This window comes from Rosa chinensis, chromosome 6 (assembly GCF_002994745.2).
Source record: "Rosa chinensis cultivar Old Blush chromosome 6, RchiOBHm-V2, whole genome shotgun sequence".
Lineage (NCBI taxonomy): Eukaryota > Viridiplantae > Streptophyta > Magnoliopsida > Rosales > Rosaceae > Rosa > Rosa chinensis.
The window spans coordinates 26,669,661-26,697,166 of NC_037093.1; the positions used below are offsets into that span (position 1 = coordinate 26,669,661).

A 27,506-nucleotide genomic window follows, 5' to 3' on the forward strand; every position below is an offset into this window, starting at 1 on the left:
TCCCAATTAAGAAGGTCTAATAGAGCAAGGAAACCAACTTATGGGGGGGAAGATTCTGACTACATTATTTATCTGCAAGAACATGAAATTGAAATTGATCTTGCAGATGACAATGAACCAGTCACTTTCAATCAAGCTATTGAAAGTAGTCAGTCAGATGATTGGAAACAAGCTATGGAAGCTGAGATTGACTCCATGAACAAAAATGCAGTTTGGGATTTAGTGAAACCTGACCCCAAACAAAAGGCTATAGGCTGCAAATGGGTGTTTAAAACCAAGAGAGATGCAAATGGGAATATTGAGAGACATAAAGCTAGGTTAGTTGCCAAGGGTTTCACACAGAAGGAGGATATTGATTTTACTGAAACCTTTTCCCCAGTTTCAACCAAAGACTCTTTTAGGATCATTACGGCATTTGTAGCTCAATTTGACATGGAGCTACACCATATGGATGTTAAGACAGCCTTCCTAAATGGAGAACTCGATGAGGTTATTTACATGAAGCAGCCATAAGGATTTATTGAGCCTGGAACTGAAAACTTAGTCTGCAAGTTAAGAAAATCTATTTATGGTTTAAAACAGGCCTCTAGACAGTGGTATAAAAAGTTTGACTCTGTGATTTCTTCTTTTGGATTCACTGAGAATTTAGTGGATGAGTGTGTTTATCTCAAAACATCTGGAAACCAATTTATATTTCTGGTACTTTATGTTAATGACATTTTGTTGGCCAGTAGCAACTTAAAGCTACTTAAAGAAACCAAAGCTTTTCTGTCAAAGAATTTTGACATGAAGGATTTAGGTGAGGCATCATATGTACTAGGAATAGAAATTATAAGAGATAGGGCACAAGGTTTGCTAGGTTTATCCCAGCAAAACTATATTGCTAAAATTCTGAAAAGATTTGGCATGGAGACTTGTGCATCAGGGGAGGTTCCAATGTCTAACGGAGATAAGCTCACTAAGAAACAAAGTCCAAAGAATGAAGTAGAAAAGGTGGATATGGAGTCCAAGCCTTATGCAAGGCTTGTTGGCAGCCTAATGTATGCTCAGGTCTGCACTAGACCTGATTTATCTTTTGCAGTTGGCATTCTTTCTAGATTTCAGTCTAATCCAGTTCGTGAACACTTGGTAGCTAGAAAGAAAGTACTCAAGTACTTGCAGAGGACTAAGAACCACATGCTTGTGTATAGACAAGTGGAAAAATTGGAGCTTGTAGGATATACAGATTCAGACTTTACAGGGAATTATCCTGATTCCAAGAAATCGACTTGTGGATATGTTTTTATGCTTGCAGGAGGGGCTGTTGCTTGGAAAACTATGAAACAAACCTTAGTGACAACACCTACAATGCAAGCTGAATTTATTGCAGTATATGAAGGAATGTGTGAAGGGCTATGGATTAGAATTTTTTTTATGAAAACTAGGATTTTAAGTCATATTGTTTCTGATGCTCTTATGATTCATTGTGATAATAAGGCAGCTGTGTTCTTCAGTAAAAACAGTAAAAGATCAAACAATTCAAAACATATTGATCTTAAGTACTACAGTGTTAGAGAGAGAGTCAAGCATGGTGAAATTTCAGTGTTAAGCATTAGCACATACTCTCAGCTTGCAGATCCCTTCACCAAAGCATTGTCAATAGCTGCTTTCAAGAGACACATTGAGAATATTGGTGTTTTACCTAGTTTAGGTTCTTGAGTTCAGTGGGAGCCTATTTAGTAAGAGCAAATTTTTATGAGTTTTGTATTTTCTGAGTTCTTGTAAGTTTTTGGTAGTTGTGATTTTAAGTTTATTCATCATCACAACTTTATGTATTATTGAATTTTGATTATCAATAAAATTCTCGAGGTATTTCACTCAACTTGTGTTACTGTAATTTTATTTAAATTTTCTGTAACTTTCATTTTGTGTTCTTGATTTACCTTGATAACAGATGGTCTTGTAACTTCAGTGAACATGTTCTTTCAGTTTAAAGTACAAGCATTAAGACCATCAATATTTTCAGTTTTTGCTTGAGTTTCATTTTGAAACATTCTGTTGGACCATTTAGGTATATGATCTTCTAGTAATACACGATGTTCATATACTGTATCATTTTATTTTTAATAGCATATGTGGAATGCAAGAGCTTATGTTAGTGGTCTGGAAGTGCTGCATTTTTGTTAAAGTGTATGCTTTTCCTTGCTCTGCATAAGCACTGTGTTTTAACCATGCTGAATGGATTTTGAGACTTTTCCTTATTCTGGTGCACACTTCAGTTGGTTGTAAACGAGTTGATGTTATTCAGTTTTGGTTGTCCTTGATAACAAGTGATAGTCCAAGTAGGAGATTGTTAGATCAAAAGTGGACTCATCACAAGTTATCCTAGAGCAACTAGGAAACCATCCAAGCATTAAATCGAATACAACATGGATTTGGAAAAGAATCAACCTAGATATCTAATGTGATAGTGTATTTAGCATTGGATTAGGAATCCATTAATTGGACTATAAGAAAGTCCTAAACTGTGATGCATTAGGAATCTAAGATACAAGTCTTGTTCTTCAAGGAAAATCTTTATGGGAGGATTCCTACGACTTGAACTTGTATAAATAAGAGGTTAGGGTCCCTGTTATCACCACTATTTTATAAGCATTGTGTTCTGCCCATTCAGAAGCTTAAGTTGGTGAATAGCAGAAGATCTCAACCTCGTCTTCATCCTTGTTTCTGCAGCTGCTACAATGGCTTCAACTTTTGATGTCAATGGATGTTTAATCTCCTCAAGTTATTGTTGAACAAATATAATAGGGTGAGCTTGTTTGTAATTTAGTTTTACACTTCTCAGACATCTGCCCAGTAAGCAACTTCTCTTTCCATCATCATTAATACGGCATAATAACTATGGCCATCGTCACTGCTTCTGGCTCTGGTGCTCTTGTATTATTTATTTAGATGGATGAATTGACCGCAGAGAATTAATTCCTTTTGCTGTATAATTTCAACTAGTAATAAGTCATTATCAGTCTATTTCTAGCCATTTATCTATGAACTGAACAAGAAATGAGTGGAAGTTTAGAGTTTCAATTCATTTCCCAATCTTATACCGTTCTAGATTATGTAGTGTACAATTGCTTCACATACATTGTAGTTACTAGTTGCTTTGTATTAAACAGTGGCATGAGCAACTAATCAATCAGAGAAGTTAAGATCGAATGCTCCGTCATCTCTAAAAGCTACTAAGTTTGTCAGTTTGGCTTGAGTTACCTAAATGCCCCAATTTCCATTTCTATCTATGACAATGTCTTACGCTTCATCCTATTCAACAGCCTTCACAGCATAAAGACTGTTAATACCCCTACTTTGTTTCTCTGGGTACGTTTTTATTACCATAAAGACTTCCAAAAGTGTGTAAGTAAATATAGAGCTGGTTCAGCAGCTATCTGCTAGTCCTTTGATTAAATGGTTTTGAGTTTTCATTTTAATAATAGTCTGTGGTAAGACTGGAAGATGATCAGATGGAATGTGTTTTTGGCCCAAGAATCTCCAGGTCATCATCAAACAATTGGGGGTTGGAACCTTTAACAATCTGAGGATTTGGAAGAAACAAATTTTGTATTATGAATGAAAAAAATGTGTGAGCAATTTGAAGAACACAATAGCCTGCTTGAAAAATTCATTTCATGAATAGGTGCTTTAAACACTTTTATTTTCATAAGAAAGTATGTTCTGAAGTTGAACGAATGAGTTCTGTTAGCAGGTTTTGACAACACCGTGGTCCTGGGCCGAAGAAGAGGATAAAATCAGGAGGAGTCCTAAGTAAAGAAGGAAACCTATTGCGTAATGGTTGTTAAAAAAATTTTCGCGTTTAAGTTTGTTCTATAATTTTAGTTAACATCAGAAGATTCTACATCTTTCAAATTGACTTGCAGAATCTCAACTCAATTGCCTGCATTCCTTGAGACCTCAGATTTTTTAAGGACTTTCTCTAATTTTTATTGGGACAAAGTAGATGCCATAAACTACACACACAACAACGAAAAAAAAAGTGCGACCATATAATTGAATGGGGCATTTAATTCCACTGGAACTCAATCCAGATATTGACATTTCACTCAATCCAGGCATTTAATCTCCCACTGAACTTGACATTGCTTGGAAGTTGGATGCACAAATGCACTGTCACATATATAAACTAATCTGCTAAAGTGTGCACTGTAAGTTTAGATACTCAAGTTATTCAAAATTCATCAGTTCATATTCTGTCAATAGTGTCTAACTACAATTAATGAACCTAAGAATCATAGTGAATGAAAATGAACACTAATGTTCCAAGATCACATTGCAGCAGACTAAACTCACATGAAATTTCCATCATATGAATTGCAATCTGTACATGTACCACTTGATTTTAGCAGGTGCTTAATAGGATAAAACTTAATAATATATTTGCACGTTATTGATCATATCACAATTAAACAACAATAAAGTCATTAATTATACGTACTAACTGGTGATAATGCTGACATGTACAATTCAGCATTAAATGATGTCTGTAATTCCCATATTTGTAGCATGCTTAACAAAATCAGCTACTGGTAAGGCTTTTGTCAATGGATCTACCAACTGATCTTTTGTTCCAATCTTTACAACTTCAATCTCTTCATCTCTAACACTTTCTCTCACTGCAAAGAACTTGATATCTATGTTCCAAGAACCTGAAGACCTCTTGTTGTTCTTTGAGAAGAAGACTGCTTATGCATTATCACATTAAATCACCATAGGCCTTTCCACATAACCTATTAACTTCAAATGAGAAATAAAATTTCTCAACCACAGTGCATGGCCTATTGCTTCAAATATAGCAATATACTTAGCTTGAAAAGTTGATGCTGCTGTCAAGGTCTATTATGCAGTTTTCCATGAAATAGCTCTACTACTAGAAGAAAGATGTACCTGATGTTGACTTCAAATCATCCATGTCTGATTTTTAGATGCATCTGTGTTGACCTCCACCTCAAGTTCTTGCTCATCAATCTTTATGTAAACCAACATATAATTTTTAGTCTTCTTCAGATACCTCAATACCTTCTTTCCTGCTATCCAATGTTCATGGCCTGCATTTGAATGAAACCTTGAAAGCATATTTACTGCAAATGATATGTCAGGCCTTGTACAAATCTGAGCATACATCAAGCTTCCCACCAATCTTGCATAAGGCACATTCTTCATGCTTTCTGCTTCCAACACATTCTTAGGACACTATCTCCTTTAGATATTGGTGCATCACCTGATTTGCAGCCTTACATCCCAAATCTCTGCAATATCTTGTCCACAAAATTTTTCTGAGATAAACCTAGAGCATATTGCTTTCTATTTCTGGTTATCTCAATGCATAGCACATAATGTGCTTCTCCCATGTCTTTCATGTCACACTGACTTAACGAAAAAGCTTTTGCTTCTTTCAACAAACAAATGTTACTTATCAAACTTGAGGTACCATTGCCTGGAAGCTTGCTTAAGACCATATATTGATTTCTTAAGCTTGCAAACCTTGTTTTCATCTTTTGCAAATCCATCTGGCTGCAACATATAGATTTCTTCATGAACATCACCATTTAAAAATGCAGTCTTGACATCCATCTAGTGTAACTCAAGATCAAAGTGTGCTACTAGGGCCATGACAACTTTGAATGCATCTTTGGTTTGAGACTGGAGAGAAAGTCTCATTATAATCAATTCCTTCCTTTTCATTGTAGCTCTTAGCCACCAACTTGACTTTGTATCTCTCTACTTTACCATCTACATCCCTTTTTGTCTTAAACACCCATTTACATTGACAAGACCCACCCCGAATTCCACCCTGGAATCCGAAGTGGCCATGCGGAACCCACCTTTAAAGGAGGTTTACCAAAAAATTTCTGCATAACCTCCATTAAAAATGGATAACCCAAAATCCTGCGGAAAACTAAAATTCACTTCTAATAATCCAACCACAACTCCTGGAGCCACCCTGCTCCCATAATTCAACCAATCCCATCTCAAAGCTAATAATATCATACATAATCTCCAAAAGGTAAAAGTTCACTATGCCAAAAAAGCTATCAGACAACAGAGTTCAGACGACAGAATGGTCAATTTCTGTCGTCTGAGTGTTTCAGACTAAACTCAGATGACACATAAATTAAATGTGTTGTCTGAATACAATGAGAAACCATGCTTGTTTCATTTTGAAGATATGGTCAGACTCAGACGACACTTAAATGTCATCTGAAAAGATGAAAATTTTCTTAGCAGAAAGTTTAGATTTCCCTCCAACAAGATTAAGTCTTTTCCCTCCCAAATGCCCAAACCCTATCGGTGACTAGTCAATGGAAAACTATTCAGACAATAGAGCCAATAAATTCTGTTGTTTGAATAAGGTGAGTTTGACTTTTTTTTTATTTTAAGTCTCTTTTGACATAGCACAAAACCTAGCTTCGTGTTTTTCATTCCCACAAACATTACCTCTGTCTAAAACTCTCTTAGCAACCAGAAACTCGAAGCTCACAGCATCTGGAGGAAAACTTAGCCATCTATACCTCTCAAAAATCGGCCATCTCTCAAATCTAAGAATCCTTACCCAAAACTCGAAGAGAGGTGAGAGAACCCTATTTTCTGGGTTACAAGTCAAAACGCGAAACGCTCCGTCACTCTCTCTTCTGGGTTTTGTCGCTCCGTCGCTCTCTCTCTCTTTTCTACACTCTCTGTCGGCCAGTCGCTCTCTCACTATTCGACAGGCTCTCTCTAGATCAGTCGATTGACTCGATTCTCAGTCTTTCTCCAGCCAGCTCTTTAGCTCTCCAGCTCGGAGGTAAACTCTATTCTTAGTCTTTCTGGGTTTTACTCTCAATCGAATTTATGGGTTTTAGTCTCACAATCTCACAATTTCTGGGTTCACACTTTTCAGGGCTTTCTAGGTTTGATTTTGGGCTGGATTTCTGGGTTTGATTTTGGGTTGGGTTTCTGGGTTCAAGGCTTCAAGGCTTCAAGCTCGGTGATTCTTCAACCTCGAAGCTTGGTGATTCTTCATTCTTCAAGCTCGATTTCTGGGTTCAAGTGGTGATTCTTCAGGCTCGATTTCTGGGTTTTGGATTCGGTGTTTCTGCAAGCTCGGTGAGTCTTGTTAAGTTGCTGGGCATTGAGTGATTTCACTGATTTGAGTCATAATTGAAGTGATTCTGGCCTTCTGCAAGCTCGGTGAATGTTATAAACTTAATTGAATTGTAGTTGTGTATCTCATAGTCAAGCTTTGGATTTTGGACTGTGGTGTTCTGATTCATGATTGTTGGAGCTATTTTGGACTTTGCTTACTGCATTGTTTTGAGATGATGATATTTGTCCTCTGTATCTATTTTGGATGGGAATTGAATTAGTTGATTAATTGAATTGCATCTGTTTTGGCCTCTGTGAATGGGAATTGTATCAATTGATTCATCTATTTTGCATGATTAGTGATTGATTACTGCCTATGCTCAGTTTTTAATTATGCTCTATTATGGACTTTTTGAGTTTTTGGTAATTCATTTAAGTTTTGAATTACGCTCAGTTTTGGTAAACTGAATTGCATATATAGAAATGGTCAAATGGCTGATTGGTTGTTGAATGTTGAATATATAGACTTCCTAATCGTTCTTCGGTTAAAATTTCATAAAATTCCAGTCCGTTTTGAAGCCTACATGATTTTCTCAATTTGGGATAGAGGTACAGGATTTTCTGCCTACAGAATTAAAGAATGCCTTGTAGTTGTCAGTTGAAAGGCCAAATGATTTATTTCAGTCTTCAAATTTTTTTGGGATGTTTATCTTTGTGTTTAGTTTCTTTTTACAAATTTTCAAGAATTCATATCTTATAGTTATTTTTTTAAAATTTCGAAAATCATCTGAACCATGCATGTTTAAGTTGAGACATTTGTTTCGGTTGCGGTTTGAAGGGAAACTTTTTGGGGTCCATGGAATGATGGTTTTGTTCTCAAATTTTTAACGTGTTCTAATTGTTGAATCTTAAATGGTTTTGTTAAATTTCAATAATTTTAAGATGGTATTGAAACCTATGGAGTTTTTGGAATTTCCATTGACAGTGATAGTTTTATTTCTGGGCAGCAACAGTGGTCGTTTTTGGAAAATTATTTGGACTAGTTTTGCTCTTCTTTTGACTTGATATTTTTACAGTAGATACTTGAGGTTGTTTAGTTTTATCTTGTAAATTTTTCAAGGGGTTTAGTTTATGAGTGTAGCAAGTGAGATTTTTCATTTGGACATAGGTCCTGCTAAGGTGCTTTTAATGCAGATTGTAAGGTGCTTTTAATGTAGATTGTAAGCTCTGATGCAAAAACTTCATTGAGATGGCTTATTTCCTTAGTTCCATCCACAGAAGATGGCTTATTTTCAGCTTTGATTCCATTACCTCTGTTGTTCATTGGGTAGCTGCATAAAAAATATCAACCTGGATTAGTAAATGGGTTTAATTGATGTTTTGGGGATGTCTAATAAGTTAAATATTGACAAAACTATTTCAATCATTCTTCACTTTGGTATGCTCTAGAATGTTATGCATTTATGCAATTTTCTGATATTTGCATTTTTTGTCTGCCTAGGAGAACTATTATGAGTTTTAGTCCCATATTTGGGGAAGTTTGGAGCAATGTTCAGAAACTTGTGCTGAGAGTTTAGGTGAGACATTCTACACTGAGGCAATGAATACTTATGTCGAGTAAATTATTTTCAGTTTTTGTTTTACAAAGAAGCATAGAAATGAGGTTTCAAGTCCTTTGCAGCTTGGAAATTGGACAATTTCATAATCTTGCTGAGCTTTTCCATAATGGGGAAAAGTATTTGTTCTGATTTGAGCTATGTAGTTGACTTAATTGATTCTTCTGAGCTACATATATATAGGCTGACAATTTTGAGGTCCATTTTCTGCCTAATCGTTCATCAATCATGGCCTTATGACAAAGGACAGCTGCTTATTAGTTAACATGTATTCATGTTTAAAATGCATGAGTTTATGATTTGGAGCAAGTCCATATTTAGTACTTGAGATTGTATCTGATATGATTTCGGTTCTTGGTATGGAAAAGTTTAAACAATTTGAATCCATTGAATTTTTGTAATCAATTTTTTTTTAACTTTCCTTCATATATAGAGCTTACTGGTGTTTTAACTTAGAGTTTGAAACTTCCCCCCTTCAGATATATCTTTCAATATGAATGGTATCGATGGTTTTGTTGGTTCGGGTGAGGAGGAAGTTTCTGCTTGAGAAGTGAGTGACTCTACATCTTAAATTATGTTTTCTTGATTTTATAATTTTCTTTATGTTCTTTATGAAAGTGGTCTTGTGATTGTGAGGCTATGAGATTTTGGTGTGGAGGGTTTCATTCCCATTTGTTTTTCATCTCTAAGTTTCACTATGTTATATTCTTACTAGTAAGAGTTAGCAATTGCTCACTGAACCTTTTTCTAATTTATCCTGGCACTTGTTCTTGAGGGTTTGGGCTTTCTGCTAATATGGTTCTTTAGTTGAAAGATATTGAAATTTGACTTCATTAGTTAGTTTTGAAAACCATTTAGCTAGTTCTTATTTCTTCATTTAGTTGCCTATTTGTTTTATGGAGAAAGTTGTCCAAATGTGGGTGCCTTTTTGTGCAAGATCATTCTATCAATACTTTGTTGGTCATAATTCACTGATTTGTTTGTTTTGTCAATTGGTCCGGGTATTACATTGTTAACTGTTTATCGAATTGGGTGATGAGGAGTAGCTTTTATTTGATTTCAGCAAACTAATTACTTATGAGCTGATTTTCTTTACTCTGTCAAAGAACAAGTGTTGGCAAATTGTATTTTTTCCTATAGTGTGAAATCTGAGCTCTTGTTCTAGTTAATTTAGTTCCTAGAATTTGTTTGCTCCTTGATTTGTTATATATGCAATTGTTGTTTGTTTTCTGTTCTTTCATGTCCTTTTTCTAAATTGATGTTGATGAAAAGTTGTTTACAAATTGTTTATTTCTTCTAGTTAGAATTGATAGTGGTTATCTATAGTTATTTCGATTGTTTAGCATGCGCAATCTTATAAACCTATTTTGGGGTATGTGTTGTTTATACTTTGAAGAGTAATGTGTTTTGGTTTAATCTGACTTTCAGACGTAGTCAAAAGAGTAGAGAACCTTTTATTTCTTTCTCTTTATTTCATCTTTATGTTCTGCTTGTGGTCTTGCAATTGTCTATGTTAAGAGTTTTTTGAGATTATACATTCTGTTATATTTGTGAATCTTGTTAGTCTTATTAGAGGCTTTTGATAATCTTTTTCAACCAATATTGTTAAAATGATGACAGATTATGAGATTTATTTTTGCTAGGTATTTCATATATGTAACATAATTGAATTTAAGTTGTAACTTGACCAATCCTGGTTTTGCTATGGCTGTAATTGTTATGGCTAAAGCCATCCACAGAAAATAATTAGAATGCCACAAAAAGAGCTAATCAATTGATACTCCTCGAGCATAGCTTAAAGTATTGGGTGCATTTTAGTTTAGTTTTGTGTATGATCAGCATGATGCCACTACAAGTAAGGGTACGATCATATTTGAATTGTGTGTTTGCTTTTGTAAAAATTTTGGTATTACTAGATTTGTTATTCTCTATTGCACATAACTTTTAATACCATTCTATAGTTGTCACTATACTGTAAAAGTATGATAGCTGAATTGGTTTCAAAGTATTATTTCTTTTATAACATATTCAGCACCTGTTTCCTCTTCCTTTTTTTTTTGTTTTTTTTTCTTTCTCTAATAACTACTTACTTGCATTATTATTCATTATTGACAGGTGATACTCACAATGGCAATCGTTTGAATACGAGATATCCAGCCTTTACAGACTGACCTACAAATCAAAGGGCGAGTCTGCAAGGTGTGGAGAGTGAAGAAATATAGACCTGTTCCTAGAAACAATGGTCTTCAGTTTGTTTTAGTTAATGAGAAGGTAATAGCTACCATTCCCTTCACAATCTAATTATAGCAGCAACTCATTATCATACCTCAACAATTATCATCATTAAGCTAACAGATACTTTTTATGTCCCATTTCTCTTACACAGAACGAGGGAATCCAAGGATCTTTTCTAGAAGCATACTACACCACAATAAGGACTGGTATAATAATCTGAAGTTTACCTTATCTATTCGAAATGAGATGGTACTTACTGTTTCAATTGGTTTCTAATATAACTTTTACTTGCCCAAGTTATTTCAGGTAATTGATAATAACTTTTACCTGGTGAAATTAAAAGCATGCCTCTAGAGTTTTTGTTGTATCTTTAGGATTATTTGTGATAAATAAAGACAGCAATGTATGAAGTGCTTAAAGCTGTTGACTATGAGTATGCATATAAACTTTGTTAATTTTCGCTTCTTTTACTTGCTACCTATTTACCAATTTCTTTCTCTCTCGTTCTGTTGGTATCATATACCAAAGCTATTCATGTGTTATTTGATGTGCAGATGTTTGAGTTCTGTACTTCTGTATATATGTTTTTTTTTTGGGTCCAGGGCATAAATGAAATAAATCTAAGAGAAGATTTGCATTTGTTGCTTTAAAGCGGTTTCCCTTAACATGATCTCTCCTTCAAAAGAGAAGAACATAGTGAAACTAATCCATATTAATAGTCTGTGAACTCTATGTAGCATGTTTCAATGAAATGATCAATTTTGATTAAACATTAAAACTAATATACATTAATAGTCTCTTTGAATCTGCACTACTGGTTACTAATATATATAAATATCAACTCCTTCCAATTCTGATTAATGTTGTGAAACATATCCATTCACATCAATTTGTATTTTTTTTAATACTTGCAGTGGGAAAGGAAAGCAAATCACTTCTACACACAAAAAGACATTGATCAGGTCCACACTTTTCAGTGGGCAAAGTATGTCAGCCAATTTCAACAAAGCTAGTGTGTCGAGAAGATTCTAATTTTGGACATGCATCATCTATAACCCATATTAACTAGTTATGCAGTTGGTCTGAGTATCTATTTTTGGCCTGCAAGGACAGTTTATGATCAGTAGTATGAGATATCAATGTTTTTTGGGTTACATTTGTTGATCATGCCAACTGCTATGGGTTATTGAAGTGATGTTTATTAAGTTTAGCTCCATGATGGATGTATGCATAGCTGCAGGAACAGATTGATCAAATATTAGTATTTTTGTGAATGGATTTCATATTTGATGAATGCATTGTGTTGTTCCCAGATTTATATGATTATGGCACAACAGGGATACCATTATGACATCTGGAATAGAAAGCAACAACAAAATGATGTTGTTGGACGCGTCAAAGAACAACAGAAACAAGAAAAAATGTGTTCATATTTGGACACTATCAAACAACAGATAATTGTCGTCTTCATGTCAAAACAAAGACAGAGTCGAAAATGAAACAACATTTAACTGTCGCTCAAATTAGCTTCAAGCAACAAATAATTGTCCTATCTGTGCTCTTCAACCTTCAGTTAACTGTTGTAGAGTATAAACCACAATAATAGATAAATGTAACCTTAACAACTTTTAAACCACACTTAATTGTAATTCCAAGTTATATGCCACAACATATAACTATTACTATAAGTTAATAAAAACCACAGACAACTGTTATTTATATTCCCTTTAAACGTCATTTAACTGTCATCTGTGACTAAAATCAAACGGTAAATAAATGTAGTATTAACTAAGTTCAATGTACACTTATCTGTGACTATAATGCATATAAAACAACATATAAATGTTATCGTAGGCGACTAAAGACGATAGATAATTGTATTCTAAACTGAATAAGAATGACAGTTAACTGTTATTGAACTGGAATAAAACAACACTTAACTGTTATTATAAGTCCATTCAGACCATAGAAATTATAAGGAACTGTTATTTGTTTTTAGTTCACACGACATTTATCTGTCGTTTGAATTCACTATCCTCATGTCTTGATTTCATCAGACAACAGAAGACCTAACAAATTTCTGTCGTCTGATAAATAAGACGACAGAGGAAATCTGTCATCTGATGCCCCAAGAGACGGCACCGTACTAGACAACAAAATTTTTTTTAATCAGACGACAGATCTCCTCTGTCGTCTGATTGCTTTTCTGGCATAGTGGTTACTACAATCACCAAAGTTAGGTCATAGACCTCAAATATAATTCATACAAGTCTGAGTCACATATCTCGTAGTAATCAGAGCATTCTAGGAATATAAATGGACAAGGAGTGTAGTAGGTTAAACAGGTAACCTACAGAATGTGATGGCGGAAGCAGGTGCGGTCACTATGGCTCACACTCGTACACCGAGCAGCAATACTGCAATCTGGGCATTTGAAACCGAAGGGCCCAGGGAAAAGTATATAAAAACGTTAGCGTGAGTGGACAAAAATAAATAATTGAAAGGAAAAAGGAGTTTATACTTTTCCACATTTATATCAATAAAACTCCCGATGCATGCAATAATTAAGAAAACCACGAGAAGCTCCGCTCAAGAAAAACCGACCAGCCCCGCTAGTCAAGAACAACAACAAAAGGATATGGGGAAAAGAGTTCACCATACGGGAATGGAGCCCCTCAGGCTCAACCTACCCTCGACTGCCACTCACACATAGATTGTGCGAGGAGGAGAACTAATAACCTCAACTACCACTCACACATAGATTGTGCGAGGAGGAGAACATTACCTCGACTACCACCCACGTGAGGAGGAGAAAGCTACCTCAACTGCCACTCACAAACACAAAGTAAGTGAGGAGGAGACCTAATCACATGACCCGCGTATGGTGAGGAAGAAGATCGTCGAAAACCATTAAATCTGTATAGTTTCCCCCACATTTTTCACAAGATAAGAATCCAAGTGTGCAAAGACGTGACCCCGCACGCCAAGATCATCTCAAGTTCAAAATAAATAGGATATAAATAAATATAAAGTTTTACTTCATTGAAATCTCATTATAATCTCAATTCGCCGCATATAAATATAATATAAATAGTATAAATTCTGAATCCGCATAAATCAAAGTAATATTAGAAATCAATCATAAATTCGGAAACGTAATACGATAAACAATTTAACATTCGTAAGCAATAAATGATTGCATGCATCAATCCTTGAAAATAAAAGTCCACTCACAGTATGCGGTCAATCCTGACGTCGCTCGTGATTTTCCTCGTATGGAGACTCCTCTCGTCCTGTACGAATAGCATTCATAAATATATATTTCACAGGACGGAATTTTAACTTTACGATACTTAGAAATGGAAATTCAAAACATCCCCCTTCCAAAAATCCAACTCCTCAACTCTCCACAATATCCATCCTTAATACTCCAACATTAATCTTTCATCGATGTAATATCTAAAGTGAATTCGAAAGAAATTCAGCGATCGAACTCACGAAAATCGATAATTAATCCTTTAAACTCAATTCGTAATTCCTCCGATTTCCACCAAACTTCATGTATCAAATTCTACAATCATTATAGGATTTATGGAACTAAAATTACAATTAAAACGCAGCTCAACGCGCCACCTACAGTGGCAGCGCGTGGGGTCCACGCGCCGGCGACCACTACCTCCAATGACCACCAAATTCCGGCAATAACATCAACACAACAGACCTAACAATTTTCCCAACAGCAACACATTTCAATTTTACCTTGAAGTAGTCGAATCAAGCCGGTGAAGAAAAGCCCCGAAACCTCAAGAACCCTAGAAATGCAAAATCGTTAATTAGACATCTACAATGCAAATTGGAATGAACTACTTTAGGGGAAATGATCTCCATCAAAAACCGAACCTTCGACGTTAACTTGGTGGTCGGAGGTGGCCGGAATTGCCGGAAATCGGCGAAATCCCAAAACTGCAACCGGAGCGAACCTTGCTTCGATCTGGACTTTCATGGCCAAAACTCCAAAATCCCAGGTCACTAGGGTAAAGAGAGGGATGAGGCGCTCCTATGGTGGCCGGCTGCACGCCGGTTGGTGGCCGAAAAGTGGGGAATCAAAGGGAGGAAGAAAAACCCGAAGGGAAGGGAGAAGAGTCGGGGGAGAGGAGAGAAAAAAAGGGGTGGGTTTCCGGTTTTGGAAACCTACCCGGTAACTTTCCATATTTATCTAAATTTTTACCATGAATAGTAACTTCCGTATTTCACTCATAGCTTTTGCATACAAACTCCGATTTTTACGTACCACATATGCACGCGCTCGGTTTAACGTCCTCTACAACTTTCATGAAGGAAATTTTCTCCAATTGTTAACCCATAAAAAGTCAATTTTTAGCCACTCCCCTAAACGTTAAAATTATAACCGTGAATGGTAAACATACAGAAATTCGTGTAACTCAGTAAAAAAGGGTACATCAGATGTGGGGTGTAACATACATCCTATAGGCTTAGCATTACATGGTTTATCAACCAAAGTCCACACATCATTTTGTGCCATGCTGTGAAGCTCATCCTCCATTGCCAACCTCCATTTTGCATTTTTTACTGACTATATAGCTTCTGCAACTGAGATGGGATCATCTTCATCTCCGAGGTCAGTTTCTTCAATTGTCAAGTACAGCTTGTAATTAATCATCTAGTATGGCACATTTTCTGGTTCTTGTAGATTTTCTCAAGGCCACAGGTTGAGACATTTGGTGCTGCACTTGCTTCAATTTGTTCCGCATCTTGCTGATCAACTTACTGCACTTGCACTTCATTATTCACATTTTGTTCATTTTGAGCAACTATAGTTGCATTAACACCCTCAACAGTGTCTTGCATTTCAACTCCAACTTGATGTCCTGCAATATCAGTTTGCTATGATCCTGGAACAAGATTTGAAAACAGTTCAGTTAAGTCATTTTCTTAAACTGAACTGGAACTGCAATTCTGGCTTGGGATTGATCAGGCACTGCAATCCTGATACACAAACTATTCTTCAGAAGCATTGATGTTGTTCTGCAACTTTTCCCTTTGTTCTTCTGTTTCTTTGCTTGCAATGTTGTCAAACAGTTCATCATAAAATGTGGCTCTATGTGACTCCACAATCCTTGTGCTTTTGTTTGGACAATAAAATTTAAAGCCTTTTGATTTTTCACAATAGCCAATGAAATAACCATTTACAAATTGAGAATCAAGCTTTCCATCTGCCACATTATGAACTCTCACTTCTGCATTACAACCCCACACATGAAAATGGTTTAAACTAGGCCTATAACCACACCATAATTCAAAAAGGGTTTTCAGCACAGCCTTGCTTGGAGTTCTATTGCAAATATAATTTGCTATTTTCAAAGCTTCTTCCCACAAATATTTTGGCAATGCAGAGCTCACTATCATGCTTCTCACCATACTAATCAAGGTCATATTCCTCCTTTCTGACACTCCATTTTGCCGTGGATTGTATGGAGTGATGTACTGTGCCACTGTTCCACATTCCTGCAAATACAATGCAAAATAACCCTTGTGTTGTCCTTGTTCTGTATACCTACCAAAGTATTCACCTCCCTTATCTGATCTGATAGCCTTAATCAATTTTTCAGATTGTTTTTCAACCTCAACCTTATAGATTTTGAAAAATTCCAAAGCTTATGATTTTTCTAAAATTAATTCTCTTCATGCTTATTGTAATATGGGGTTCAGGTTTTACGTCCCCCCCCCTTTTGTATTATGAAATTTCATTAATCAAGGCTTGAGGGAACCGCACCAGCCCCATTTCAAAAAAAAATACCTTGAAAAAATCATCAATGAAAGTGACGAAATAGCAATTTTCACAAATTGCATTGACTGGAAAAGAACCACAAATATCTATGTGAATTATCTTTTTGAACCTATTTTCCTAGCATTTGTCATCTTGCCTTTCAAGCAATCAACACAAGTTTCAAAATCTGTAAAGTCCAAGGCAGGTAAAATCTCTTGTTTCACAAGTTCTTGCAATCTTTGTTTTGAAATGTGGCCAGGTCTTTTGTGCCACAGAAAAGATGAAGAATCAGAAAACTTTTTTTATGAACTTGATTTTCTTAAAAAAAAAAATTTCTTCCTGTCAATAGTTTCAGTCAAAACATTTTCACAGTTTGCACACCAATAACCATTCAAAAGATTTGCATCACCAAAACACCTTTAATCATAATAGAAATTCATAAATTTATTATTACTTGAGAAACTGAAACCATTGTCTGCTACAAATTGTGAACCAGAGATTAAATTTCTACTGATACTAGAAATACAATACACATTCTTTAAAACTAATACATAGTTATTCCTAAGCTTGGGCTTGACAATTCCTACAGCCTTCCCAGCTACTCTTTGGCCACTTCCAGTACAGACCCTTGTCTTATTCTTTCTTAGGTCTGACAATTCCTATAATGAATTGACAATATGAATAGGGGAACTAGTGTCAAACTACCAAGAGTTGTCATTAACAAAAGCATTTGGCTCAAAATTGAAAATAGACTTGAAAGAAAACTACCTTTCTTTTTCAGCCAAACTTTGAAACCTTCATAATCTTTCTTAAAGTGACCAGGTTTCTTGCAAAAGAAACACTTAATGCCACCTATAGGTTTGTTTTTTATTTTATCATAATCAGATTTCACAATGAATTTATAGGTGCTTACAGTTGTACCAGGTTTGTGGTTCTTGTTGTTGTTCCCATATTTCTTCTTGTATTGAATTTGGACATCAGATTCACAACCATTTCTGCACCTTCTTGCTTTTGCATTTCATCTTCAACTTCCACACACAGTGAAATCAACTCATTGATGCTCCATTTCTCCTTCTGAGTATTGTATAGTGTCTTGAGTTGGGAATATTCATTTGGAAGTGAGTCCAAAAGCATGTACACTAGAAGAGAATCATCAATAGGCAAACTGTGAGATCCTCAATTTTGAAGTTGGTGAATTTTATTTTTGAGGTTGAAAATAGAAAGTAGAGGTCGCCAAGAGTTTGCAGTATTTTTCTGTCAATTTTTAGGATTCCCGAGCTATTTTTAAGAAATTTTTGAATTTTAATTGAAGGAAATTAAATGCAGATGTGGCAACTTGTGATTGGTTACTGTGGAAATGTGGGTGCACATAAAGAATGATCTGTTTATGGAGGATAACGTCAGCCACTTTGGCTAGTCATCTGATACATGTCAAGTGTTACGTCCCGAATCTCAAGTTACAGTTTTACTAGTCTTTCGGACGGTAAACGAGAGTTATTTTTATTTTCGGCTCCGTTTCGACCTTTTATGGGGCCCTGAAAGTTAACTTTTTGTTCGGATCAAAATTTGATAAAATTTTCTTCATCAAAGTCATAGAGGATGTTAAACTGAACGTGTGCATATATTGTACATAAAAATCGGAGTTCGTATGCAAAAGTTATAAGCGAAAAGGTAAAGTTACTGTTTATGGTAAATTAGTATATATTTGAAAATTTACTATAGTAGATCATATCCTACCACTCTCTCTCTCCTCTCCGTTTCTCTCTCCCCAACCCTGTCGTCTTTGGTAGGCGGTTTCTCCCTCGTCGGGCAACGGATTTGGACAAGGCCGGTGGCTATGGAACCCTCTCTTCCTCCTCTTCACGTCTGTAGTATTTTGGTGGCTCGATTTGGGCCATAGGAGGTGCAGCAAGGCGGTGACCGCGGTGGTATTTCCGTTTTCCAGTGATTTCGCGTTTTCCAGCAATTTTTGGCCGTTCCACCACCTATAACATGGAGTCCTCGTCTTCGTGGTTCGACCCATGCCAGTGGGTAACCTCAATTTGGGCGGATTACGACAAATCGACGGCGAGAACGATATCACAGATTTGAGGTAATTTTGACTACTTAAACTTGAAATTGAGCTTGGCCACAGTTATGAAAGATGTTTAGGATAATGAGACGATGTTGTGGATGAAATTTGGTAGCCAGATATGGTGGTTGACCGGCGGCGCGTGGGGCTCAAGTGCAGCTGCCTGTGGGGGTGGGTCCGGCCGTTCCTAGTGGGTTGTTTTGGTCTGTTGGATAGTACTTATTGTTACGAATTTATAGATATGAGTTTGGTGGGAATCGGAAGAGATTTGGTATCGATCGGAATTTCCGAAGTTCAATAGTTTGGTTATTGATTTACGAGAATTCCACAATCGGATTTCTCTCAATTCTGCCCTAGAAATTTTGAATTAAAGAATTGGTGTTAATGATGAAGTTTTGGTTAAATCGAATAAGAAATAGAAATGTTGATTTATGGGGATTTGATGTGGGAATCGTATTTAATTTCTGGATTGTTATTCATGAATTATAATTGTGTACAGGGCGACATGCCGAGCTACTGCTCGATGTAGGAAACCGGTAGCGTGGTCGTCTAAAGAATACTGTGAGTGGACTTTTGTTTTTAATGCATGCAGTATTATTATTATTTTCCAATTGAGATTTAATTTATTATTTGAATTATTGAATTTTATGGTTTTATGAGCTTTGATTTATTTATGAATTACGAGATTAGTATTGAAAATTCCTTCCCGAGGGCTTTTAGTAGATTTTCGAGATAGTTATTTACGAATTATTGAGTTGGGAAATGATTTTCGGGAAGTGATTGATTAAGAAAATATGATGAGAATTATTGATTTCGAATATCGATTTATATGATGATATACGAATACAAATGATTTATCAAATATTTGAGCATGATTGAATTATCGAGATTTCTTGAGTTTTGAGCTCCGCACTTATCAGCTTTGAAGTTATATTGAGATTTCTTTCTGAAAGCATTTATTGATTTACCGAGTATTTGATTTATGTTTTCGAGGATTTATTGAGATATTGAGCTTTGAGTTATCGAGATATTCTTAAGTTATGCTTTCGGTGAATTATTGATGATTTATTGAATTAATATCGGGTTTCTTTCCGAAAGCAATTATTTTAAAAAGATTGATTCCAGTTTATTGAGGAGGTAAATAAGTCAGCGCATGCATGCATTACCTGGTTGGCAGTTCCCTCCAGGTAAGTCTGGTCGGCAGTCCCCTCCAGACAATATTCTGGTCTGCAGTCCCCTCCAGAATATTTCGGTCAGCAGTTCCCTCTGATGCGTCATTTAGTCGGCAGTTCCCTCCAGATGGCATGAGGTAGTTAGTCAGCAGTCCACTCTAACTACCTACGGTTAGTCGGCAGTCCCCTCTAACCATCACCTCCTCGTCCGGTCGGCAATCCCCTCCGATGCATCACTGATCGCCATTCCCCTCTAGGTGGCATGAGATGATTGGTCGGCAGTCCCCTCTAGTCATCGCCTATTTAAGATATGAATAATTTAACGAGATTTTTGAAATATCATTATATCTTTTAAGAGATTTTGAGATGTTCTACATTACATAATTGAGATTTCAATAAAAATGATGATTAAGAGTGTTTCCAAGAATTCTACTGCATGCAAGGTTTTAGAGAATAACTCGGGAAAGCATTAAGTTTCACTTATTCATTGGAAATTATTTATTTTTCGTCCACTCACTCTAACGATTTTCAAATGCTTTTCCCCTATGCCTTTCGGTTTCAAATGCCCAGTTTGCCGGCCAGTTTAGCTAGAAGTCGAGCGTACATGGGGTTGAGGCATAACTGTCATAGCTTCCGCATTATAAAAGTATCGGTCCTTTATCTTGTATTCTATCCTCTTGTACACCTGTGCATTAGATGGCTCTGATAACCCATGAGATTAATATTCTTAAGTTCAGAATTGTTTTGTGAAATAGAAGATGTTGTGATTTAGGGAGCAGGGTGGCTCCAGAAGAATAAGGGTGGATTATTTTAGAAGTGTAAATGTCTTTCTACTGTCTTTCTACAGGTTTTGGGTAGTCCACTTTTAGAGAAAATTCCGCCAAATTTTGGTAGAATTTCTTCTGAGGTTAGCCCCACAGGGCCACTTTGGATTTCAAGGTGAAATCCTAGGCGGGTCCTGTCATCAAGTGTGAAGGAGGTTATGCAAATTTGAGTGACAAGTGGCACAAGCACTTTGTTGTGTTGTTGTTTTGTTGACATGTCAAACATCTGTCCAAAAGGTGAGGAATTGGGTGACACATGGTGGTTTTCTATTGGATCTATTTCCCTATATATAGGATTTAGCCCACAATCTCTTCCGAACCAGTTTTGGAGACTTTCTCTCACTAGTATCTCTCTCCTCAATTTCTCTCTCTACATTTTCTCTCTCTAGTTTTCTTTCTCTAAAAACTTTTGATCCTAACCTGGATTCAGGATCTGGAAAAGGCTACAGATTGGTCTTGACGAGTTGTTTCTATCCATGGAGGTTGGAGTTAGATCCAACGGTGATTTTTAGAAGACTCCTTTTAGGAAGCTCGGTTTACCATCAGTATTTTAGGAGGTGATTCGTATTGTCAAGGTGAGTGGGATGTGTAATATGTTTCAAATATTCTTCTTTGCTATAAAAATGGTGGAAAAGCATGATTTTATCTATTTTTGAAATATCTCTCTATTTTCAAGTGAAGCATGTCTATTTGCAAAAGATGCGAAGTTTATATATATTTGGTGTTGGATCCATCGTTTGACATAGAACATGTGAACTTCTTGATTGATTATGTCATGGTAAGGATGTGTCACACGGTGGTATAGGGCTAGAGAAGGCTATTAGGGTTCCCGTTAGTACACCAGATTGAAGGATAATCAATAAGAAGGATGATGTGATGCGATGAATTGCTGTGAATTGATGTGTAAAGTTTCAGCTCATTTGGAGTTTATTTGGTCAGGATGCGCCGCTCCTCCTTCCTTGCCTCACTCGGTTTCTCCTAGCCGGAGTAGGAAAATGTGCTAAAGTTGAGTTTTTAGGGCATTTTCAAGTTTCTTCATCATTTCCTAGCATGATAAGGAAAATATATATATATATATATATATATATATATATATATATATAAACACAAAGGTTAAGCAAAAGTACAAGATTAGGAGAATAATTACTAGGTAATTATGGACCTAACATACTCTTTGACACTAGTCGTGCCATTGAACTTCATTCTTGCAAGAGACCTCACCAGATTTTATACCTCAGCTTTGTAAGAAATCTTGAATTTTTCTGCAATAGAATTGAAGAACTCTTCTGCCAGTTCTGAATCAGGTATACTTCCCTTCACATTCTCATGCATGCTTTTCTTGATCATGATCAATGCCATTTTATTATGCTTGTACCATTTGTCATGCTTCTCTCGCATCTCTGCTAAAGCTTTCAGTTAATGCTGCTGGATGATCTTCCTTTAACACAGGGTCATAATCTAATATCCCTAGATTCAGTTCTATGTCTCCTTTCCATTTCTTAAAGTTTGAGCCATTCAGAAGCTCAATCTGATTGATATTATCACGTCCCGAATTTTGAATAAATGAATTAAAATCTGAAATGCAATACTACAACAAATCGCCCAAATGCTTAGATTTTTTTTTTATTTAACAAAGCAACAAAATAAACTAAAACCACAAATGTTAATACAGACTCAATCACTATAGTCAAATATTACATTTGTGGTTTCAGTTTATTTTGTTGCTTAGTTAAATAAAAAAAAAAATCTAAGCATTTGGGCGATTTGTTGAAGTATCGCGTTTCAGATTTGAATTCCTTTATTCAAAATTCGGGGCATAATAGTTTGGTATCAGAGCGTAAGGTACATATTTGGTGATAATCAGTACTACTCGAGTGATGGCTTGTCTACAGCGAATCCATCACCAACTGTCAGGCACCGCCACAATACTGGTCACCAACACCACGAGCAAGATCGGTACCATTCTTAACACCCTGAACTCGAGCCCAGAAAGAGAAACTGAACCTGTGCTCAACGTCACCAACATCAGTGAGACGAGAACCCAGCTAGAAATCCTCTGATCGCTGACGTGACTCATCCCTGGCACCTTCGAGGACTCTAGCCACACCACTAGTCCTCTAATAGCCTTCGCCGACCGTGCATATAAGTTTCTTATCTGGTAGAATCGGATCCAGAAACCACCACCCCAAACCACTTACCTTAGAAGGAGCCCCAAAAGCACTTCCTTCACTCACAGCCGCCAACACTGATCGCTCCATACACGCACAAGATGGACAAGCCTAAGCCTGCTAAGGCCACCACCGACAAAGGGGAAGGTACGTACAAGAGAAAACAACCCAAATGAGAGACTCTCTCAAAACCCTAGCAGAGTGCTAGGTCATACACCTCCAATACTTATGTCTTGGGGTATCAATTTATATTAAAAAAAAATCGATACGACAAAATTCTGAAAAAAAATAATAATAAAAAAAAGGAACTCAAATATGAGCACTCTGCTCCTCTCCCTCCCAAACCTTAGCCGTCAAGGCTCAAGAACTCACCGACGTCGAACTATGCAGATGTCAAACCCAATTTAGATAGGTTTACATTTACTGTTATTCAAGAATGGACATATATTTGTATTTGTTGTAGGAGAATGGAATTGTGTGTATTATTGACAATAGGAGCCCTTTAATTAGGGAGTTACAAGGTACCAAAAAGGTAATAGAATCCGATTACAATTGAATACCTAGAACACATTCCTATTACAACTCTAAACCCTAGTTTGCAGAGGCACACATTATGTCGACATCCTTCAACACTCCCCCTTGTGCCGCTCAAACTTGGTGATGACGCTTTGATTGTTGCATCGTTAAAAACCTTGCCAGGTAATAAAAACCCTGTGGGACAAAAAGAACCCTGGTCGAAGGACAAAAAAAGCACAACACGTCCTTCACTCTTCGAGATCGAACATGTAGACATCATGCCTCCCCCTGATGTCAATATCTCCCCCTGATTGCTACAATCAGGGGAGTTCGGATAACTTTCTCAATCCGATGCTCTTCACATGTTTCTCGAAGTTGGATTTTGGTAATGACTTAGTAAATAAGTCTGCTACATTATCCTCTTATCGGATTTGGTTCACTTCAGTATTTAGAAGTGCTTGTTGTCATTTTGATGGAGGGGAGGAGGAGCACTGAAGGTGGCATTTTGCCTTGTGGGGTCCAATCCCACACTTCCGTCATTTTTTTTCTCTTTGTATGGATAGAACAAGCCCATATCATTCTTACCTCTCAAATATCGAAAGATTGTCTTTATACCAATCTAATGGCGTTGCGTTGGCGTGGGGCTATGTCTAGCCAACAAGTTCATAATAATTGAGGTGTCCGGTCTTGTATTGTGCTAAGTACAATAATGCGCTTATTGTACATAAGTAAGCACTTCTGCTATTAACATGTCTTCGTCATCATCCTTGGGATGAAACGGATCCTTTTTAGGGCCAAGACTACGGACGAACATGGTGCATCTTTGACTTTATCAAAAATGTCTATTGACACGGTATACAAGTTCTGAATCTAGATAAAATCGTGTTCTCCCAAGGTCCTTCCTCTCAAACTCGGATTTCAGGTGTTCAGTGGTTTCCCTTAACTCTCAAGGGTTCCAATTATGTTTATCAACATAAACCGCGACAATTGGAAATCCGGAACTTGTCATGGAAACGCGTGGGCATAGTTCATCATATCCCTTCCCAATCAAGTATTCATTTTTGTGAGCATTTCAACCTCGTTGCAAATACGCTCCGTGGTCTAGAGCCACTTGACTTAGGTAAATAAAGTCCACAAGAACCTTCATTATATTCCGTATCTAGATCCCCATAGAGATACGTAGTGACCATATTCGTAAGTTGCATGTTCAGTTATTTGGAAACTACCAAACTGACAAGGTAGTGGAGTGCAATGACATCCATTACGAGAGAATATGTCTTCTCGTAGTCGATTCCAAGGCGTTGTGAGAAACCTTGCGCCATAAGGCGAGATTACCATCTCTTTTTCTCATCACGCTATCTAACGAAGACCTATTAATGTCAATAGGTTTTATGTTAGGAGGTGTTGGCATCTCAGGCTCGAAATCATTCCTCTTCGTTAGTGAATCCAATTCAACCTAGATCGCATCTTTCCATTTAAGTCAAGTTTCTCTACGTTGGCATTCTTCAACGGAGTAAGGTTTGATGGATGTCATTGGTCTCAATAATTCCACGTCTACATGTACACTAGTGTAGTTCATAGAGATCTCTATATTCTCAGGAATTGGTTCTAACATTGAAGCGTCCCCCAACGATGTCTCTTGGACATAACCACAATCCAAAATATTCTCATGAGACGGATTTTGAGTATCAATGATCAATGGATCAAGTTGTGCCAAACTCGCTCTCTTCTTAGGGCGAGAATCCATCGAACCTATGGGTCTCCCACTCTCTCTAGTGGAACCCATGGCCTATGACGCCATTATGCCACTTTTGTGGCGTCACCATACCACCATCCATGGTGGTGTTGCCGTACCCATCTTCTGGGTGGCACCATGTCCTCTTGTGGGGACATCAATCATTGCAGGCATGTTTGCAGCAGATATATGTGATCTCGTCATTTTTAGGGGATCAAGATGAGACATAGTGGGGACAGACCACGACAATTCCTGTCGTTCCTGTTGAACATTGACGTTCTAATCTCCCCCTAACGACGGGAAGACTGTCTCATCAAAGTGACAAATAGAGATCGCCTGTCAAGGATTCTACATAGCAGACTTAGAGTTGGAGACTCATGTCCAACAAATATATATATATGCATTCGTTGCAATGACTCATGTTGACGCACTGTGGCGGTAATTGGCACATAAACTGCACACTCAAATATGCATAAATACGAGATATTAGACTCGAACCCAGTCACTAGCTGTAATGCAAATAAAAGTTGAGTGGCTGCTATGAGTCGTAGACGAATGAGCATAGCTGCATGCGATATTGCATAACCCAAGCGGAAATATTGGTGCGCATTACCAATGTCCGAGCTACCATCGTAGTCGTTTAATGGTGGCTTTTCTACGAGACCAATTGGGTGTGTACATGGGAATATTATACTTGATATCAATACCCAATGATATGCAATAATCATCGAAAATTGTCAATGTAAACTTTCTAGCATTATCAAGTTAAATTGACTGAATGGGATGATCTAGGTAGTGAGCTCGTAGCCATATGTTATGTGCTAGGAGTGTAGTATAAGCAACATTATGAGTGGATAATGGCACAACACGTGACTAGCGTGTTTGCATATCAACCAACACCATAAAACATCTATACGGTCCGCAAGTTGGTTGATCAAATCCATATAATTCCCTTAGATTCTTTGTAAGAATGAATTATTTCCTCAATCTTCTTTGCATAGGATGGTCTCAATCCTAAATAACAAGCTTTACAGAATGAAACATGGGCTTTATAATCAACCAATGAAGGTTTTGGTTAAGCCATAATGTCACATGGACTTGAGAAGTAGAGAGAGAGCAGTTTATGGCGTCAATGCCATGTATTTGCCGCAGGGGGTAGGCGGCGCAGGCCATGTATGGCCGGTCTTTGCACAATCATGGCGCCATGAGGCTCATGTGCAGCTCCTCGAACCAATTCTTGGTTCTTACTTTTCTTCGTTCTGAAAATGGATGTCCGTGTAAAGTCTTTAATACACGGATCATCATGTCAAAGCCTATATGTGTCAAAATCCCATAAGTCATCTCTCATCACATGGTTGGATTCAATAACTCAAATAGTGGTTGCATACAACCCACTAAAGTGACACATAAGTTTCTCTAATACTCGTTTATGTCCGTAGTCATTAGAGGTGATGCAAAGGAACTCGGTCCATTCTCATAATGTATTTCCACATGAAAACCATTGGCTCTTATAAAGTTCGAATTAAGGTATATCCAAGACATTAAGTAAAAGAATTAACACTTTATTAATAGTCAATGATTACATCAAAGTTTCCAAAATCTAATCTAAAATAAAATCAAAGTAAGACACATTATAGTCACTCTATCTGTTTGGTAATCTCCAATCAAATATGACCAGGAAAGTAGAGAGAGACGTTGGTGGAGCGAGGCTCTCTTAAGTACCAATAATCTCAATGACTTTCCTACACATCACATTTTATTGGGTCCGCCACATAAGAAATAGTTAATACAATTGTCATTTATTGACTAAGGCAAATTGCCATTACAAAAGTTCTTGGAAAAATAAAAGGACTAATCTAATCAAAGTCTGTTGCATCCTTGTGCACTTCATTTTCAGCTTTGAAGTCCTCTATGGTGAGATTGACATCTCCACCATCTTCTTCTTCTTCTGCAAGGTACACTTCTTGCTCTCTCAGGTCCCTGTATGCCCTGTATCTTTCGGCTAGTTCCTCGCTTGCCTTGCATTGCTTGAACCAATGCTCAATTGATCCACATCGATGACACTCATCATTGTGGTTGCCTCCCTTTAATCGAGGTGCACGTTGTGCACGTTTCGGGCGTTCCATAGGAGGGTTGGTGCCACCACCACGACCCATGTCGTCACTATTACGGCTAGGGATACCACGACCTCTTCTCCCACGTGTGGCATTACCACCACGTGTATCCACACCAAACTTGTGGTTTCCTTCCTGGTTAGGGCGGTTGTATGGG

General features: G+C 37.0%; 1 long non-coding RNA gene across 1 annotated transcript; it reads left to right on the plus strand.

Annotated features, from left to right (window-relative positions):
* Window positions 1–10,946: 10,946 nt before the first annotated feature.
* LOC121049807 lies at window positions 10,947–11,927 on the plus strand. The gene is made up of 3 exons (XR_005801377.1): window positions 10,947–10,997; window positions 11,113–11,210; window positions 11,876–11,927. It is a non-coding gene; the product is annotated as an uncharacterized LOC121049807 (long non-coding RNA).
* Window positions 11,928–27,506: the final 15,579 nt, after the last annotated feature.